We start from the raw sequence: 19,849 nt of genomic DNA, 5'->3' as shown, positions 1-19,849 counted from the left end.
ACAACAAGAAGGATGAACCCGGAAGTGAAAGAAACCAGACACCGGAGGACAAAGACTGCATGATCATTTACATGGGGAATCTAAAATAGTCAAACTCATAGAAGCAGAGAACAGAATGGTGGTTGTCGGGGACTGGGGGGAGGGGGGAATGGGGAGGTAGAAGTCAAAGGAGTACAAAATTTCAGGTACACGAGGTAAATAAAGACCTAGAGACCTACTGTACAGTGTAGTGCCTATAGTTAATATTGATTTATAGGCTTAAAAATTTACTAAGAAGGTAAATCTTTTTTTTAATTTTTTAAAGATTTTATTTATTTATTTGAGAGAAAGAGAGCACACAAGCAAGGAGAAGGGCAAAGGGAGAGGGAGAAGCAGACTCCTTGCTAGCAAGGAGCCCAATGTAGGGCTCCATCCCAGGACCCTGGGATCATGACCTGAGCTGAAGGCAGACGATTACCCGACTGAGCCACCCAGGCGCCCCTAAGAGGATAGATCTTATGTTAAGCATTCTTATAAAATAATGATAGTAATAAACTTTTGGGGGCAATAGGTATGTTTATGGCATAAATTGTGGTGATGGTGTTTTGGGTATGTACTTACCTCTAAATTCATCAAGTTGTATACATTAAATATGTACAGTGATTTGTATGTCAATTATGCCTCAATAAAATGGTTTGAAAAACAAACAAAAAACCCCAGGCTGACTGCAGCCACGTGGCTGGCGTGCCCCCTACTTCCTCCCCTTCCTGTCGACTTCCCGCTCCAATGGCTTCAAATCTCCACGGCCTTATGTGGCAGCCACTAGCTACATGTGGCTGTTTTCACTTTATCTTTAATGAATTAAGCCTAAGTAAAATTCAATCATTCAGTCTCACCAGCCACATTTCAAGGGCTTCATAGCTAGCAACATGTGGCTAGTGGCTGCCATTTTGGACAGCACAGACATAGGACACTTCCATCATTGCAGAAAGTTCTATGGGGCAGCGCTGCTGTAAATCCTTTCTTGGGAAGAGTAATCTCTTGCTTACTGGGTTCTATGACTTCACCCCATCAGCACAACTGGTAGACCAGGTACTGGCAAGACAGGAAGCTAAAAGAACAAGAAAACATTTTTTTAAAGGTTTGGTATTTATTTCCTTAAGAGCACCAGCCATCATGGGGAAAAGACCAAAATTTTGCTGGACTTCCTTATACCTATTTGTAGGTTATTGATGTTCTTATATTAAATGATAAACCATGAGGTACAATATGGAGACAGCTTAAGTTTTGGGCCCCTCAGTTCAACAGCCCCTTTTAAGGATAGGGTTGTGGACCCCAAACAGTGTGTTCATATGGGCATATGCTTTTACAAAATTTTCACGGGTGGGGCAGTTTTTGGTGCAGTCAGTTAAGACCAGTATCTTTTTTTTTTTTTGCCTGAATTTTCCTTTGCCTCACATCAGACGATATTGGAAGGGACCTGAATGAGAGAACAGTTGACATGAGATACATTAAGTTCAGGGTTTGTAGGATAGATTTACGGGGTCTATAGTCTTTCCTGCCTATCATTCAGCTTTTGCAAGCTGTCCTGGTATAGGAGGTCCCTTCCAGCCTCTGTGCTGACTCACCTAGGGGAGGGCTCAAAGGTATAGGACGAGGGGTCACATCACAGTAGAAATGTGTTCTGAAGCACCTGGCACTGGGATTGCGTGGGGAGAGGAGAAGGAACAAACTGTGGGACAAAAGGAACCAGAAGCTGGTGTGTAGAAAATTCTTCCACTCACCAGAGAGGTAAAACAGTAAGCAGAGGATTGGTTCTTATTAACCCTAGTCAAAATGGACGTTTTCTCGGGAATGTTCTCCCTAAAGCCGCACAAGTCATTGTAAACCTTTTTTTTGCTCTTTTGATGTGCATTGGGCAACACTGAATTTCCCAGGATTTCGTAGAACAGAAACAGACAACAATAAAACAAACAAGAAGTGCCTATGTGTGTAGTCTCGGGTTTTATGCGTCACAACATATCTTAGCATATCTGACACCTCTTGTCTTGACAAAGTCTGCTGGTTCCAGAAGAAAGAGAGTGCCAATTGCCACAAATGCAGTGAAATCACCTGAAGAAAACACACATACACACCACAGAGCAAAAGATGCAAAACAAAGGAAGAAGTGAAGAGAGAACGCATAATATAAAACAAGACGCCAGAAGGAGAACTAAACCCATCCATCACATTACATCAATAAATGCAAATAGGACAAGCCTTGTTGGGAAAGAAAATCTATGATCCGCCTTTATATCAGACATCTCTTCATGCCACACCAGAGCCTCTGGTCCTCACATGCGTCCGGGGCCTCTGACCCGTCCTGTCCTAGCCCCTCGGTGATGACCAACCCTGCTTGGGTTCCCACTGACTTCACGCAGAAACAATCCTCCACGCCTCACCTTGCAGCCACACCTCAACATTTGCCGCGGAGACAACTGGTCCCAAGGGTGGCCCTTAAAAGAAGACACTCAGCGTAGGATTGTGAAATTGAATTACCCATTGGACTGATGGCAGTAAGGTCACTTGCTATGGAAAGTGGGTGGTGACCACCCTGGGCAGGGAGAGGCAGCGGGATTCCTGAGGTTTCCGTCTGTGGTTAAATGGGCTGAGGTGCCGGTGGGAGGTGAACGTCAGCTGGGAGGTGGAATGTCTGTAGCCTGTGATGGGTCTGGGGGCGATGATAAGTACGAGAAATGTGGGCCAGGCCAGCTTTTATGCACAACCATGGAAACCCTGGTGGAAAGAAGATGAGAGGCTCAGGGTGGCTCCCAGCCCGCTTCAGGATACGGCAATGCGGGGGGGGGGGGGGGGGCCCCCCCCCCCCACCCCAACCCTCCCAGGGCCAGGGACTGGTCCCGAGGTGGTGAGACCTGAGGATGAGCAGTCAGCACTGCAGGGCCCTGGGCTGGNTTGGGGCTCAATCCTATAACGCCGGGATCGATCCTATAACGCCGGGATCACGCCCTGAGCATAAGGCAGACGCTTAACCGCTGTGCAACCCAGGCAGCCCTCCTCAAGGCAGCTTTTAAGGAGACGCTCACCACTCACCTCCTGCAGCTCCAGGCAAACAGCTCAGTCAGGCCCTGCCGCATATGTAAGGGTGACAGAGCTGCTTGCCCTGTTCCAGCTGTTGCTGAGATGACAGAAGTTTTGTGCCTCAGCTCACATGGTGCGGGTACAACCCAGCAGTGCCTGGAGCGCTCCCCTGTGCGCGTCTCCGCTCCTGCCCTGAGGCATCCGCGCTGATGCATGAGACACCTGGGCCTCTGGGCACCAACCCCGCACAACCCGAAGTGCAGAGGAGTTAACACCTGTGGAGAGAACATTTGAGAACGTGGGGGATGGAAGCTGCCAGGTGAATTCTTCCTCCTTTCTCTCCCTGTACAGACTGTGATGAGAGATAGCTGCAAAGGCAGATGGGCTCTTGGAAGATGGTCCCATGAGACCAGACACGCACTCCCTCTAAGGGCATCCTTAGACTTGCCCTTCCTGCTTCCTTGGCCCTCAGTCATGTTCCCTTCCTCTGGCTTTCCTGGGATTGCATTCCCTAATAAAGGAGTGGCAAGGGAGATTTGGTCTCAGGCTACGCTTTTTGAAGAACTCAATCTAATACAATCATATACAAGAATTTTCTAAAACAAAGTGACCCAGAAAGATAAGTGTAAAAGGATTTGGCAAAGAGGAGAAACATGCAAACCAAAATGGCAGACTCATGCTTGTAATAACAGACAAGGCTGAGCTTAACACAAAAACTCAGGTTTTTTAAAATGGGATTTTATAGTGCTAAAAATTACAGTCCACAAGGAAACAGAATGAAGATAATATCAACATGTCAAATAAAGTAGGATTGGAATTCAAAAATAAAACATTATAGGATGAAATATGAATCAAAAGGGATCACAATGAGATCCAAATTCACACCCATGAAAATTACTATTATATAAAAACAAAAACAGAAATAACAAATGTTGGTGAGAATGTAGAGAAATCGGAACATTTGTGCACTGTTGGTGGGAATGTAAAATGGTGCAGCCACTGTGGAAAGCAGTGTGGAGGGTCCTCAAAAAATTAAACACAGAATTATGTTCCAGCAACTATGATCCAGCAATTCTACCTCTGGGTATACATCCAAAAGAACTGAAAGCAAGGACTCAAATATTTACTTACCTACCCATGTTCACAGCAGCATTATTCACAACAACCAAAAGGTGGAAACAAACCAAATGTCCATCAGTGGATGAATGGATTAAAAAAAAAAGTGGCATATACATACAATAGAATATTATTCAGCCTTAAAAAAGGAAGGAAATGCAGGGCACCTAGGTGGCTCAGTTGGTTAAGCATCCAACTCTTGATTTCAACTCAGGCCATGATCTCAGGGTTGTGAGATCGAGCCCCGCATTGGGCTCCATGCTGGGCTTGGAGCCTCCTTGAGATTCTCTCTCTCCCTCTCTCTGCCCCGCCCCCTGCACACTCTCTCTCTCTCTAAAAAAAGAAAGAACGAAAGAAAGAAAATGCTGACACATACCACAACATGGATGAACCCTGAAGACATTATGCTAAGTGAAATAAACCAGACACAAAAGGACAATATTGTAGGATTGCACCTATATGGGGTACCTAGAGGACTCCAAGTCACAGAAACAGAAAATAGAATGGTGGTTACCAGGGGCTGGGGAGGGGAGGGAAGAATGCAGTAATGTTGTTTAAGGGGTGTAGAGCTTCAGTTTGGGAAAATGAAAAACTTCTGGAGAGGGATACATCACAGGAATGTGACTGCACTTAACAACACAGAACTGTACATTTAAAAATGGCTGAGATGGTAAATTTTATGTTAAATATATTTTACCACAATAAAAAAAATCAATGTACACATGCACTGTAGAAAATAGGATAAGCAAAAAGAAAACATTTTTAGAAATTGCACTAAGGGGAAAAAAGAGAAACAGATTTGAGTCTGTATCTAAGATGATATATGTAAATTAAAAAACAAACACATGCATACACCAACACTGGATGTCATAGTTTACTAGGCTGCCATAACAAAGTCCAACACAGGAAGCTTAGACAGCAAATATTTATGCCCTCACACTTCTGGAGGCTGGACGTTCGAGATCAAGGTCTCGGCTGGGTTGGCTCCTACCAAGGCCTCTCTCCTTAGGTTGTACATGGCCATCTTCTCCCTGCATCTCATGTGGTCTTTTCTTTGTGTGTGTACATGTCTGCATCCACATTTCCTCTTCTTATAAGCACACCAGTCATACTGGATTAGGGCCAATTCTAAAGACCTCATTTTAACTTAATTATCTCATTAAAGACTTCATTCTGAGGTTCTGGGGGTTAGAAGTTCTACATAGAAACTTTGGTGCAGACACAATTCAGACCATAACACTTATGTCATTCAATGATACATACCCAACCAAGGACACACAATTAAATGTGCAAAAGTGGGCGCTAGAGGATGAGAGTGGCAGGAGAACAGAGTTGGAATGGGGGCGGAAATAGTCAGTGGAGGGGAAATGCCATTTTGTTTTATTTATTTACTTTTTTACAGTTAAATGCATTTATTTTCTGAATATTATGGTAATCCATACTTCCTAAGGATATGAGTTTGGGGCTTGAAATGGGTCATAATAGCATCACAGACTCATATTTTACTGATTTCTACTCCCACGTCCCAGACTGTCCCTATGACATTCTCCTAATTACTTCTAGGAGGCCCATCCTCAAAGAAGATCATATAGCTTCCATCACACTCATCCTTTCCTGATCAGTGCGCCTGATCCTATGTCTCTCGTTGAGGCCCGTGCTGTGTATAAAGAATCTGGAAGGCACTTTTTCATTGCCTCTGATGTCAAGCCACCATTGGGTACCCTTCTTCCCTCCCATGACATGCCCACCACTGCTGCCTTTTCCAGTTACATCTGCTCCTTCTGCACTCCGTGGGGTAGCACAGTTCTTGAGGGGCTGGTGTAGCCCCTGTTCTTTGCAGCCACACCTTGCTTCATGCAGAAACGAGAGGATGTTTCTCATTCTCTTGTATGTTAGCATAATGCCTGGACACCAAAACAGAATTACTTTTGATCCAGTCATTTAGAGTATTTTCTATGAAATAATCTCCTTTCATTTTCTGTCATCTGCAACTCCCTCCTTAGGTTTAAATATAGCACAGGCTTGGGCATTTTTTAGTGGGGAAATGCCATTTTAAAACACACATGTCTGTAGGGCCCCTGGGTGGTTCAGCTGGTTAAGCACCCAGCTCTTGATTTCACCTCAGTTCATGATCTCAGGGTTGTGAGACCTGGTTGTGAGATCCGTGTTGGGCTCTGCACCAGGCATGGAGACTGCTTAAGATTCCCTCTTTCCCTCATCCTCTGCCCCACCCCCTCTAAAAAAAGTTAAAATGTACATGTCTCCGTATATGTGTGTATTAGAAATACAATAGAATGAGAAGACAGAGGAATTGATCCCAAATGAAAGAACAAGATAAAGCCACAGCCAGAGATCTAAGTGTAACATAGGTTCACATCAGGCATATACGTAACATGCCTGATAGAGAATTTAAAGCAACAGTCATAAGGATGCTCACTGGACTTGAGAAAAGAATGGAAGACAGCAGTGAGACCCTTACCACCGAGATAAAAGAGTTAAAAAAAAGAATCAATCAGAGATGAAGAGCACAATAAGTGAGATTAGAAACATGCCTGATGCAATGAACAGCAGGCTGGAAGACGCAGAGAAACGAATTAATGACCTAGAAGACAAAGTAATGCAAAGCAATGACGTTGAAAAAAAGGAGAGAAAGGAGAATTATGCAGAATGAGAACAGACTTAGGGAACTCAATGACTCCATCAAATGCAATAACATTCGTATTATAGGAGTCCCAGAAGTAGAAGAGAAAAGGGGGCAGAGAATTCATTTGAATAAATAATAGCCAAAAACTTCCCTAATCTGGAGAAGGAAACAGACATCCAGATCCAGGAGGCACAGAGAACTCCCATCAAAATCAACAAAAGCAGGCCAACACTAAGACATATTGTAAATAAATTGGCAAAATATGGTGATAAAGGAAAAAAATCCTAAAAGCACCAAGACAAAAGACATCATTAACTTACAAGGGAAAACCTATAAGGCTAGCTGGAGATAGTTTCAACAGAAACTTTGCAGGCCATAAGAGAGTGGCATGATATATTCACAGGGCTGAAAGGCAAAAATCTGCAGCCAAGAATACACAATCCAGCAAGGCTATCATTCAGAACAGAAGGAGAGAGAAAGAGTTTCCCAGGTGAACCAAAACTAAAGGAGCTCATGACCACAAAACCAGTCCTGCAAGAAATATTAAAAGGGACTCTCTGAGTGGAAAGTAGAAACCAAAAGTGACAGTATAAATGTAGGAAACACAAAAGCAGTAAAAATGAATATTTCTGTACAAAAATCATTCAAGGAACTCATTCAAAAAAAGGATAGAAAATATAATCATCTACCTGAATGTGGGGAGAAGAATGGGTTCAAACTTAAGTGACCATCAACTTAATATAGATTGCTACATGCGGAAGAGGTTATATACAAACCTAGTGGTAAAACCACTAATAAACATGCAAAGAATAAAGCCAAAGAAATCCAAATATATCACTGAAGAAAATCAGCAAACCATGAAATAAAGACAAAAAAGGATCAGAGAAAATCTCCAGAAATAATCATGAAACAAGTAACAAAATGGAAATAAATACATATCTACCAATAATTACTTTGAATGTAAATGGACTAAACACTCCAATCAAAAGACATAAGGTGACAGAATGGATAAAAAACAAGACCCATCTATACGCTGCCTACAAGACTTGTTTCAGACTGAAAGACACGTGCAGATTGAAAGTGAAGGGATGGAGAACGTTGATCGTGCAAATGGATGTGAAAAGAAAGCTGCAGTAGCAATACTTATATGGGACAAACTAGACTTTAAAACAAAGACTGTAACAAAAGACAAAGAAAGACACTATATAATAATAAAGAGGACAATTCAACAAGAAGGTATAACAATCATAAATATGAATGCACCCAACATGTGAACACCCAAATACATAAAACAATTAAAGACAAACATAAAGGAATTAATTGATAATAATACAATAATAGTAAGGGACTTTAACACCCCACTTACATCAACGGACAGATGATCTAAACAGAAAATCAACAAGGAAACAGTGGCTTTGAAGGACACAGTGGACCAGATGGATTTAACAGATATATTCAGAACACTCCATCCTAAAACAGCAGAATATACATTCTTTTCAAGTGCACATGGACCATTCTCCAGGGCAGATCATGTATGAGGCAACAACACAGGCCTCAACAGATTCAAGATCAAAGTCATAACATGTACCTTTTCTCACCACAACACTATGAAAGTAGAAATCAATACATGAAAAAAATCTGGAAAGACCACAAATACATGGAGGTTAAATAACTGCTACTAAACAATGAATGTGCTGATCAGGAAATATAAGAAGGAATTTAAAAATACATGGAAACAAATGAAAAAAAAAACCTTTGGGGTGCAGCAAAAGCAGTTCTAAGAGGGACGTTTATAGCAACAAGCCAACCTCAAGAAGCAAGAAAAATCTCAAATAAACAATGTAACCTTACAGGGGCTAGAAAAAGAACAACAAACAAAGCCTAAAACCAGCAGAAGGAAGGAGATAATAAAGATGAGAGCAGAAATAAACAATATAGAAACTTTAAAAACCCAATAGAACAGATCGATGAAACCAGGAACTTGTTCTTTGAAAAAATTAATAAAATTGATAAACCTCCAGCCAGACTTGCCAAAAAGAAAAAATTAATAAAATTGATAAACCTCCAGCCAGACTTGCCAAAAAGAAATTTGTCCCAGACAAATAAAATCAAGTGAGAGAGGAGAAATAGCAAACAACACCACAGAAATACAAACGATTGTAAGAGAATATTATGGAAACCCATATGACAACAAACTGGATAACCTAGAAGAAATGGGTAAATTCCTAGAAACACAAAAATTACCAAAAACTAAACAGGAAGAAATAAAAAATTCGAACAGATTGATAACCAGCAAAGAAATTGAATCAGTAATCAAAAAACTCCCAACAAACAGAAATCCAGGACCAGATGGCTTCACAGGCAAATTCTACCAAACATTTAAAGAAGAAGTAATATCTGTTCTTCTCAAACCGTTCCAAAAAATACAAGAGGAAGGAAAACGTCCAAATTCATATTATGAGGCTGGCATTACCCTGATACCCAAACCAAATAAAGACCCCACAAAAAAGAGAACTACAGGCCAATATCTCTCACAAATGTAGATGCAAAAATCTTCAACAAAATACCAGCAAACTGAATGTCATAATACATTAAAAAAAAATCACTTACCACAGTCAAGTTGGATTTATTCCTGGGTTGCCAGGGTGGTTCAGTATTCCCAAATCAATCAACATGATACATCACATCAACAAGGGAAGGGATAAAAACCATACGATCATTTCAGTAGATTCAGAAAAAGCATTTGACAAAGTACAACATCCACTCATGATAAAAAAAAAAACAACAAAACCTCAACAAAGTAGCTTTAGAGGAAACATACCTCATATAATAAAGGCCATATATGAAATATAGCCAATATCATCCTAAATGGGGAAAAACTGAGAGTTTTTCCCCTAAGGTCAGGAACAAGACAGGGATGTCCACTGCCACCACTATTACTCAACATCGTACTAGAAATCATAGCCAGAGCAAGCAGACAACAAAAAGAAAAGCCATCTAGGGACACCTGGGTGGCTCAGTCAGTTAAGCATCTGCCTTCAACTCAGGTCATGATCCCAGGGTCCTGGGAACGAGTCCTACGTTGCCGGGTGGGGGGGGTCCTCGCTCAGCGAGGAGTCTGCTTCTCCCTCTGCCTACTGCTCCCTCTGCTTGTGCGCTCTCTCTCTCTGACAAATAAATAAATAAAATATTTTTTAAAAAACAAAAATAAATTTATAAAAATAAATAAAAAGCAACCAAATCGGCAAGGAAGAAGTCAAACTTTCACTATTTGCAGAGGACATGACACTATCTATAGAAAACCCGAAAGACTCCACCAAAAAACTGCTAGAACTGATCAACGAATTCAGTAAAGTTGTAGGATCCAAAATCCACGTACAGAAATCAATTGCATTTCTATACACCAATAATGAAGCAGCAGAAACAGAAATTAAGGAATCAATCCCATTTACAATTGCACCAAAAATAATAAGACACCTAGGAATAAACCTAACCAAAGAGGTGAAACACCTGTACTCTGAAAACTCCAAAACACTGATGAAAGAAACTGAAGATGACACAAAGATCTAGAAAGACAGTCCGTGCTCATGGATTGGAAGAACAAATATTGTTAAAATGTCTACATGACCCAAAGCAATCTACATATTTAATGCAATCCCTTTCATAATATGAACAGCATTTTTCACAGAGCCAGAACAATCCTAAATGTGTATGGAACCGCAAAATACCCCGAATAGCCAAAGCAACCTTGAAAAAGAAAAGCAAAACTGGGGGCATCGTAATTCTGGACTTCAAGTTATATTACAAAGCTGTAATCATCAAAACTGTATAGTACTGGCAGAAAAATAGGCACAGAGATCAATGGAACAGAATAAAAAACCCAGGAATGAGACTACAATTATATGGTCAATGAATCTTTGTTAAAGCAGGAAAGAATATTCCAATGGGAAAGAGACAATCTTTTCAATAAATGGTGTTGGGAAAACTGGAGAGCGACATATAAAAGAATAAAACTGGACCACTTTCTTTTACCACACACAAAAATAAATTCAAAATGGATTAAAGACCTAAATGTGAGGCCTGAAACCATAAAAATCTTAGAAGAGAGCACATGCAATAGCTTCTTTGACATCAGCCATAGCAAGGTCTTTCTAAATACGTCTCGTGAGGCAAAGGAAACAAAGGCCAAGATAAACTGGGGCTCTTGGCTGGCTCAGCGGGTAGAGCATGGGACTCTTAATCTCAGGGTTGTAAGTTCAAGCCCCACACTGGGTATAGAGATTACTTAAAAACAAAACCTAAATTAAATAAAAATAAATTATTGGGACTACATCAAAATAAAAAGTTTCTGCACAGCAAAAGAAACAATCCACAAAACAATAGGCAACCTACTGAATGGGGGAAGATATTTGCAAATGACATATCCAATGAAAAGGGTTAGTATCCAAAATATATAAAGAATTTATACAACTCAACACCCCAAAAAACCTAAATAACCCAATTAAAAAATGGGCAGAAGACATGAATAGATATTTTTCCAAATAAGATGTACAAGATGGCCAACAGACACAATAAAAGATGCTCAACGTCACTCATGTCGCATTTATTTTGTTGTTCCTTTAAAAATGTGATGAATTGAACGCTAAATCCATTTGTTTTCATTCTATCTGGTTTAGGAGTCTCAGTTTCTAAGGCTGTAAATTTCCCCTTGAGCCACCTCCCAAGCTCCAACATCTCAGGCCCTGCCACCTGCCCCACGCCCTTGAGATAGAGGGCTAGGGGTGCCCCCCACTGAAGACTTTTGGAATATCTTCCCTCTTGCTACTCTCAAAGGTGCTTACTTCTTTTCCCTCGCCATAGCATTATGCCTCAAGATTCTTAGGCTTCCCCCCAATAAAATGTCTAGGAAGGCGGCTTCACACATTCCTATGTGACTTTAGTTCCGATAGTGAGGGTATGGTAGACAAATGGAACACCACTATATGGTAAACGTGCCATTGTAAATCGGCAGGGAAGAGATGGACAGATCAATGAGTGGTATTAGAACCACTGAATCCCGATCAATTTAAGGTGAAAATTCTAAAGTACTGTAAAAATACTAGAAAAAAATCCATGCAAAAAAAGTTTAATAATTGCAGAGTGGTATAGCTTTTCCAAATAAAACCTAAAGTCTCGGCCACAAAAAAAGGGCATGGATTGCAAGTGCATGTAATGAGGAGTCCTGCACCAAAGAGCCAGTGGCATAAAAGCAAGGTGGATGGAGCACCGCTCTAGCTTAATAATTGCCTTGTAAACATGGCAAAAGGCGCTCCTCCTCATTCATCGTGAAAGCTATGCAATAAAACCGTTGAGTAGGGTTGAGCGTCTTTTAACATGTTTTATGAGCCGTTTATATTTTCTGTGAAAGCCGATTTTTGCTTGCGTCCATATTTTCCCCCAGTCTGATGAGAAACATTTGGTAAAACAAAGTTGGTTACGACATGGATAAATAGACACATACATCTCTGGGGAAAATACATGTGTGAGTTGGTGTGACTTTTTTGAAAGGGCACTTGATCTATTAAAAGCACAAACGCAGATCTTTTTTTTTTTTTTAAGATTTTATTATTTATTCGACAGAGATAGAGACAGCCAGCGAGAGAGGGAACACACAGGGGGAGAGGGAGAGGAAGAAGCAGGCTCATAGCAGAGGAGCCTGACGTGGGGCTCGATCCCAATAACGCCGGGATCACGCCCTGAGCCGAAGGCAGACGCTTAACCGCTGTGCCACCCAGGTGCCCCCACAAACGCAGATCTTAAAAGTTCTCATCACAAGATAGAAAATTTTGTCACTGTGGATGGTGGAGGATGTTAACTAGACTTACTGTGCTGATCCTTCCCCAATATACACAAATCACGACACTGTGCACCTGAAACCAGCATAACGGTGTGTGTCGATCACACTTCAACAAAAATATAAAACCTACAAACACATATACCGCTTTATCCAGCAATTCTATTTCCAGGACTATATTCCTATGTGCATGAATTCACATATATGTGAGCATGTTTTGAAATACCAAAATACTACAAATGATCTCATTGTCCATGCATGGGGAACAGGCTAAATGAATGATGAATTATTTCCAAAGCAGTAAAATGAACGGAACATATATATATATATATACACAACATACGTACGTGTGTGTGCACGCAATACCAAACTATTTCACTCCCTGTGAAGTCAAAACAACAAAATACAGTACGGTGTGCCTTAGAATCACTCACTCGGGGCGCCTGGGTGGCATAGCAGTTAAGCGTCTGCCTTTGGCTCAGGGCTTGATCCCGGCGTTATGGGATCGAGCCCCACATCAGGCTCCTCCACTGTGAGCCTGCTTCTTCCTCTCCCACTCCCCCTGCTTGTGTTCCCTCTCTCACTGGCTGTCTCTATCTCTGTCGAATAAATAAATAAAATCTTTAAAAAAAAAAAAAAGAATCACTCACTCAACAAATATTAGTCGAGGACTTGCTTTACGCCACAATCTGTCGTAGGCACTGGAGAAATGGAGGTACACGGGATGGCTCAGGTCCAATCTTACATTCTGCCAGAGGAGAGGCGCAAGGAACAAAGAGGATATCCAGAAATGAGCCCATTTCGGATAGTGGTAAATACTGCCAAGGAAACTGCACAGAGATGTGACCGTGAGAGATTGGGGGCAGTGGGGCTGCTTTAGAACACGTGGTCATGGAGACTTCTCCAAAGGTGTCATTGGAGTTAAGGCAGCAGGGTACAAGAGAAAAGACCCCGAGGCAGGAAAGAGCTCACAGTGAGGCCCACAAACATGGCCAGTCCCATCGGAGTGTGGTGACTGGTGGGGAGGGCACCCCAGATGGGGTCTGAGCGGTAGGCAGGGCTTGGGATCTATATTGCTCTCTAAAAACATGTTCTCACTGTATACAAAAAAGGATATAAGTGTACATAGATGCATTTTTTTCTTGTGTGTGTGCTTGTTTATGTACATATTTCTGGAAGGAAAAACAAGAAACTGATCGTGGTGGCGGCCTCAGGAGGACTGGGGCTCCAGGACAGGAAGGAGACTTATGTTTCACAGTGTATGTTTTTATGCTGTTTGATATTTATACCATGTACATGAATTACTTTTTCAATTAAAAACTAGTTAATTTTTTAAACTCTGGAAACATCATAATATTCCATTTCAGTTGTAATGGGAGAAATGCAAATTAAAACATCAGGGAAATAAGATTTTTTAGAAAGGATTCAAAAACTCATAAAGCTCATAGTTGATGAGAATATGAGAAAATGGACTCGCAGGGACACCTGAGTGGCTCAGCTGGTTCAGCATCTGCCTTTGGCTCAGGTCATGATCCCCGGGTCCTGGGATCGGGCTCTGCCTCGGGCTCCCTGCTCAATAGAGAGCCTGCTTCTCCCTCTGCCCCCACTTGTGCTCTCTCTCACTATTGCCGTTGCTATCTCTGTCTCTCTCTCTGTCAAATAAATAAATAAATAAAATCTTTTTAAAAAATGCAATGTGGGGCGCCTGGGTGGCACAGCGGTTAAGCGGCTGCCTTCGGCTCAGGGCGTGATCCCGGCGTTATGGGATCGAGCCCCACATCAGGCTCCTCTGCTATGAGCCTGCTTCTTCCTCTCCCACTCCCCCTGCTTGTGTTCCCTCTCTCACTGGCTGTCTCTATCTCTGTCAAATAAATAAATAAAATCTTTAAAAAAAAATAAAATAATAAAAGAAATGCAATACATAAATCTTTTCTTTTATAGTTAGAACCCTTTCTGGCATCTGGATTAAGGAGTCTTTCCCTACTCTAAAATTAGAAAGATATTTCCTATATTGCTTTGTAAAAGGTTTTTAGTTTTACTTCTGGCATTTAGATCTATAATATACCAATTTTCATATTGGTCTGAGGAAGAAGAGATGCAGTTAGTTACTTTTTTTTCCCCATATGGATAATCAGTTTGCCCGGCTCCACTGACTGGTGAGTATCGGAGGTAGCGTGACAGAACGTAAGGAGCGTACCAGGCAGTAAATGGAGTTGGGCAAGGAAACAAGGCCTTGGACTTAAGGGAAGTCTGCAGTGGCCCCTGAGACTTCCTCCTTAATATTAACGGACAGGTGAGAGGAGGCTGCTTTCCCGCATGTCGTCATAGGAGAATTTGGTGCCAGGGGCTGTTGCAGCCATTGTGTCCCCAGAGAGGAATGCTGTTGATACACAGAATATGGACAATTGAAAATCTACAAAGGACTAAAGTCTTTGATCAAGTCTTTGCCAACTCTAGAAGCAAGCATCTGGTACATATTAAGTCCTCAGTAAATATTTTGGACTAAGTGAAATATTCCACACAGGACCATTCCCCGTGCCTCACAACACCTAGTTCTTTTCTGCCTCCGTGTCTTCACATTTTCTGTTCCTTCCACCGAGAAAGCCATTCCTTCAACATCTCTATCTCCTAAAATTTGACTCAACCTTCAAGACTCATCTAGAATGCTACCCTTTCCCTGGTGCTTAACCCAAACTCCAAAAGCAAATGTGATTTCTCCCTCCCTCAAGTACTCACAGTACTTTGTACTTTCCATATCTACCTTTTTAAACTTTTGACTTTTAATTATTTATGCCTAGTCTTGCTCTACAAAAGATTTGGAGGTGCTTATAAGAATACAGAGGACCTCAGTTCCGGCAGTGGTGGGGGCAGGTTTTGTGTTGCAAGCAGACCACGGCACATCTTGCTGTCCAAATAGGCAAATAGAGCCTCTACAGACAACGGGACTGAAGGAATAAAAGTCCAAGATTCAACGGCAGAGCACACGCAACACACATAGGATGGCCAGGCCCTGGGGAGCAAGGGATACTGCTGCACTGCAGGGCATTACGGGACCTCCTCATCATAAAGCTATTATTGTTTAAGAGCAAGAGAAGTAGCTGACTTTCCTAACACACAGAAACAGACACAGACAATCAGACAAAATGAGGTGACAGAGGAATATGCCCCAAATAAAAGAACAGGAACAAACCACAGCATGAGACCAAAGTGAAACGGATATAAGTAATATGCCTGATAGAGAATTTAAAGTAATGATCATGGGGCGCCTGGGTGGCTCAGTCAGTTAGGCAGCAGGCTCTTGGTTTTGACTCAGGTCAGGATTTCAGGGTCCTGGCACTGAGCCCCACATCCAGCTCTGCTCCGCGGAGAGTCGGCTTGAGGATTCTATCTCCCTCTCCCTCTGCCCCTTCCCCTGTTCATGCTTGCGCTCACTCTCTCTAAATCTTTAAAAGATAGTTTTTTTACAAATTAAAAAAAAATACTGATCATAAAGATACTCGCTGGAATTGAGAAAACAATGGAGAACATCAGTGAGACCCTTAACACAGAGACAAAAAGGAACCAATCAGAGATCAAGAAGACAATAAATGAAATTAAAAATACACTCGATGGAATAAATAGCAGGCTAGATGAAGCAGAATGAAATAATGACCTGGAAGACAGAGAAATGGAAAGCAAAAAAAAGAAGATTATGCAAATTGAGAATAGTCTTAGGGAACTCAGTGACTCCATCAAACGTAGTAACATCCCCATTATAAGGATCTCAGAAAACAGAGAGGTGGAGGCAGAAAATTCATTTGAAGAAATAATAGCTGAAAACTTCCCTAATCTGGGGAAAGAAAGAGATATCCAGATCCAGGAGGCACAGAGACACCTCCAAAAATTCAGCCAAAGGGGGTCCACACCAAGACATATAGTAAATAAAATGGCAAAAAGTGGGGCGCCTAGCTGGCTCAGTTGGTAGAGCACGTGACTCTTGATCTTAGGGTCATGAGCTCAAGCCCACATTGGGCATAGAGTTTCCTTAAAAATAAACAAATAGAATGGCAAAAAGTAGCAGTAAAGAAAAACTTTTAAAAGCAGCAAGAGAAGGGGTGCTTGGGTGGCTCAGTTGGTTAAGCATCCGACTATGGATTTCAGCTCAGGTCATGATCTCAGGGTCATGGAATTGAGCCCCACATCAGGCTCTGAGTTTGGTGGGAGTTGGCTTCTCTCTCTCTCTCTCTCTCTCTGAAATAAATCTTTAAAAAATAAAAAAATAAAAATAACAGCAGCAAGGGAAGAAAACACAGTTATGAAAAAGGGAAACCCCATAAGGCTATCAGTGGATTTTTCAGCAAAAACTTTACAAGCCAGAAGGGAGTGGCATGATACATTCATAATGCTGAAAGGGAAAAATCTACAGCCAAGAATGCTCTCTGCAGCAAGGCTACCATTCAGAATAGAAGGAGAGATAAGGAGTTGCTCAGACAATAAAAGCTAAAGGAGTTCATGACCATTAAACCAGTGCTGCAAGAAATACTAAAGGGGACTCTTAGAGTGGAAAGGGAGACCGTAAGTGAGAGTATGAAAGTAAAAAACACAAAAGTAGTAAAAATAAATATTTCTGTAAAAATCAGTCAAGGGATTCATAAAATATAAGGATGTAAAACATGACATGACATAGCTAAAATGTGGGAGGAAGAGGAATTAACTAAGAGACCTCTCAACTTAATATAGACTGTTGCACGCAGAAGATGTTCTATACAAACGTAATGGGAACCACAAATCAAAAACCAGTAATAGATATGCAAACAATAAAGAGAAAGGATTCCAAGTATATCACTAAAGAAAGCCCAAGAACAATGAAAGACAAAAAGAGAAGAAAGGAGGGGCGCCTGGGTGGCACAGCGGTTAAAGCGTCTGCCTTCGGCTCAGGGCGTGATCCCAGCGTTCTGGGATCGAGCCCCACGTCAGGCTCTTCTGCTATGAGCCTGCTTCTTCCTCTCCCACTCCCCCTGCTTGTGTTCCCTCTCTCGCTGGCTGTCTCTATCTCTGTCGAATAAATAAATAAAATCTTTAAAAAAAAAAAAAAAAGAGAAGAAAGGACCAGAGAAAATCAATAGAAACAACCACAAAACAAGAAACAAAATGGCAAAAATACATATCTATCGATAATTACTTTGAATGTAAATGGACTAAAAGCTCCAATCAAAAGTCATAGTGTGACAGAACTCATTAAAAAAACAAACCCACACACAAGGCCCATCTATATACTGCCTACAAGAGACTTATTTCAGACTGAAAGCCACCTGCAGATTGACAGTGAGGGGCTGGAGAACATTTATCACACAAATGGATGTGAAAGACAGCCAGCATAGCAATATTGATATGGGACAAAATAGACTTTAAAACAAAGACTATAACAAGAACAAGGAAGGACACTATATAATAATGAAGGGGACAATTCAACAAGAAGATATAACAACTGTAAACATTTGTGCACCCCAACATGGGAACATCCAAATACATAAAACAATTAATAACAAACAGAAAGGAACTAATCAATAGTATTACAATAATAGTAGGGGACTTCCCACCCCACTTATATCAATGCACACACAGATCATCCCAACAGAACATCAACAAGAAAACAATGGCTTTGAATAACACACTGGAACAGATGGATTTAACAGACGTATTCAGAACATTCCATCCTAAAACAGCAGAATATACATTCTTTTCAAGTGCACCTTCTCCAGGATAGATCACATATTAGGCACCAAAACAAGTCTCAACAAATTCAAAAAAACTGAAGTAATACCATGTATCTTTTCTGATCACAATGTTATGAAACTAGAAATCAACCACAAGAAAAAAATCTAGGAAAGACCCCAAATACATGGAGGTTAAATAACATGCTACTAAACAATGAATGGGTCAAGCAAGAAACCAAAGAAGAAATCAAAAATTACATGAAGACAAATGAAAATGAAAACACTCCAAAACCTTTGGGATGCGACAAGAGCAGATCTAAGAGGGAGGCTTATAGCAACACAGGCCAACCTCAAGAAGCAAGAGAAACCTCAAAAAACAAGCCAGTCTTACACCTAAAGGAGCTAGTAAAGAACAACAAACAAAAAACCAAACCCAGCAAAGGAAGGAAATAATAAAGATTAGAGCAGAAAGAAATGATACAGAAACTAAAAAAACAATAGAACAATAGAACAGATCAATGAAACCAAAAGCTTGTTCTTTGAAAAAATTAATAAAATTCTACTCCTGAAACTAATATTACACTATATATTAACTAACTAGAATTTAAATTAAATTAAAAAAAAGGAAGAAAAATAATAAAATTGAGACATCTCTAGCAAGATACATTAAAAAAGAGAGTGAGAGAGAGGACCCAAATAAACAAAATTACTAATGAAAGAGGAGAAATAGCCAACATCACAGAAATACAAACAATTGTAACAGAATATTATGAAATGATATGTCAACAAATCGGACAACTTAGAAGAAATGGGTTAATTCTTAGAAACATATAACCTGTGAAAACCAAAGCAGGCAGAAATAGAAGATTTGAACACACCGATCACCAGCAATGAAATTAATCAGTAATCAAAAAACTCCCAAGCAACAAAAGCCCAAGACCAGGTGGCTTCACAGGCAAATTCTACTGAACAGTGATTTATTTATTTCTAAAGATTTACTTATTTATGGGGCGCCTGGGTGGCTCAGTCGGTTAGCCTCCAACTCTTGGTTTCAGCTCAGATCATGATCTCAGGGTTGCAGGATGGAGCCGCCTGTCGGGCTGAGCATGGAGTCTGCTTAAGACTCTCTCCCTCTCCCTCTGCCCAACCCCTGAAATGAATAAAATTTACTTATTTATTTCAGAGAGAGAGTGCACACAGCCATGTGAACGAAGAGAGGGGCAGAGGGACAGTAAGAGAGAGAATCCTCAAGCAGGCCTCCGCTGAGCATGGAGCCCCACCATGGGCTCGATCCCAGAAACCCAAGATTATGACTTGAGCTGAAATCAAGAGTCAGACACTTAACCGACTGAGCTACCCAGGCGCCCCAATTCTACCAAACATTTAAAGAAGAGTTAATACCCATTCTTCTCAAGGTATTCAAAAAAATACAAGAGGAAGGAAAACTTCAAATTCATCTATGAGGCCAATATTACCCTGACACCAAAACCAGACAAAGACACT

At 41.1% G+C, this 19,849-nt stretch overlaps 1 long non-coding RNA gene across 4 annotated transcripts in view; it reads right to left on the bottom strand.

The window, feature by feature from the left end:
* Positions 1–440: 440 nt before the first annotated feature.
* LOC117803711 overlaps positions 441–19,849 on the bottom strand; it is a 78,655-nt gene continuing 59,246 nt past the window's right edge. For 3 of the 4 annotated variants that reach the window (XR_004627677.1, XR_004627676.1, XR_004627678.1), the window contains 2 exons: positions 3,070–3,332; positions 1,126–2,754 (listed from right to left, as the gene is read on the bottom strand). This is a non-coding gene — a long non-coding RNA (uncharacterized LOC117803711). Of the gene's footprint in view, positions 1,091–1,125; positions 2,755–3,069; positions 3,333–19,849 lie in introns of those variants that run through there. The other variant, XR_004627679.1, reaches the window with a different exon arrangement.

Source organism: Ailuropoda melanoleuca, chromosome 9, assembly GCF_002007445.2.
Source record: "Ailuropoda melanoleuca isolate Jingjing chromosome 9, ASM200744v2, whole genome shotgun sequence".
Lineage (NCBI taxonomy): Eukaryota > Metazoa > Chordata > Mammalia > Carnivora > Ursidae > Ailuropoda > Ailuropoda melanoleuca.
This window is presented reverse-complemented; position numbering and strand designations above follow the sequence as displayed.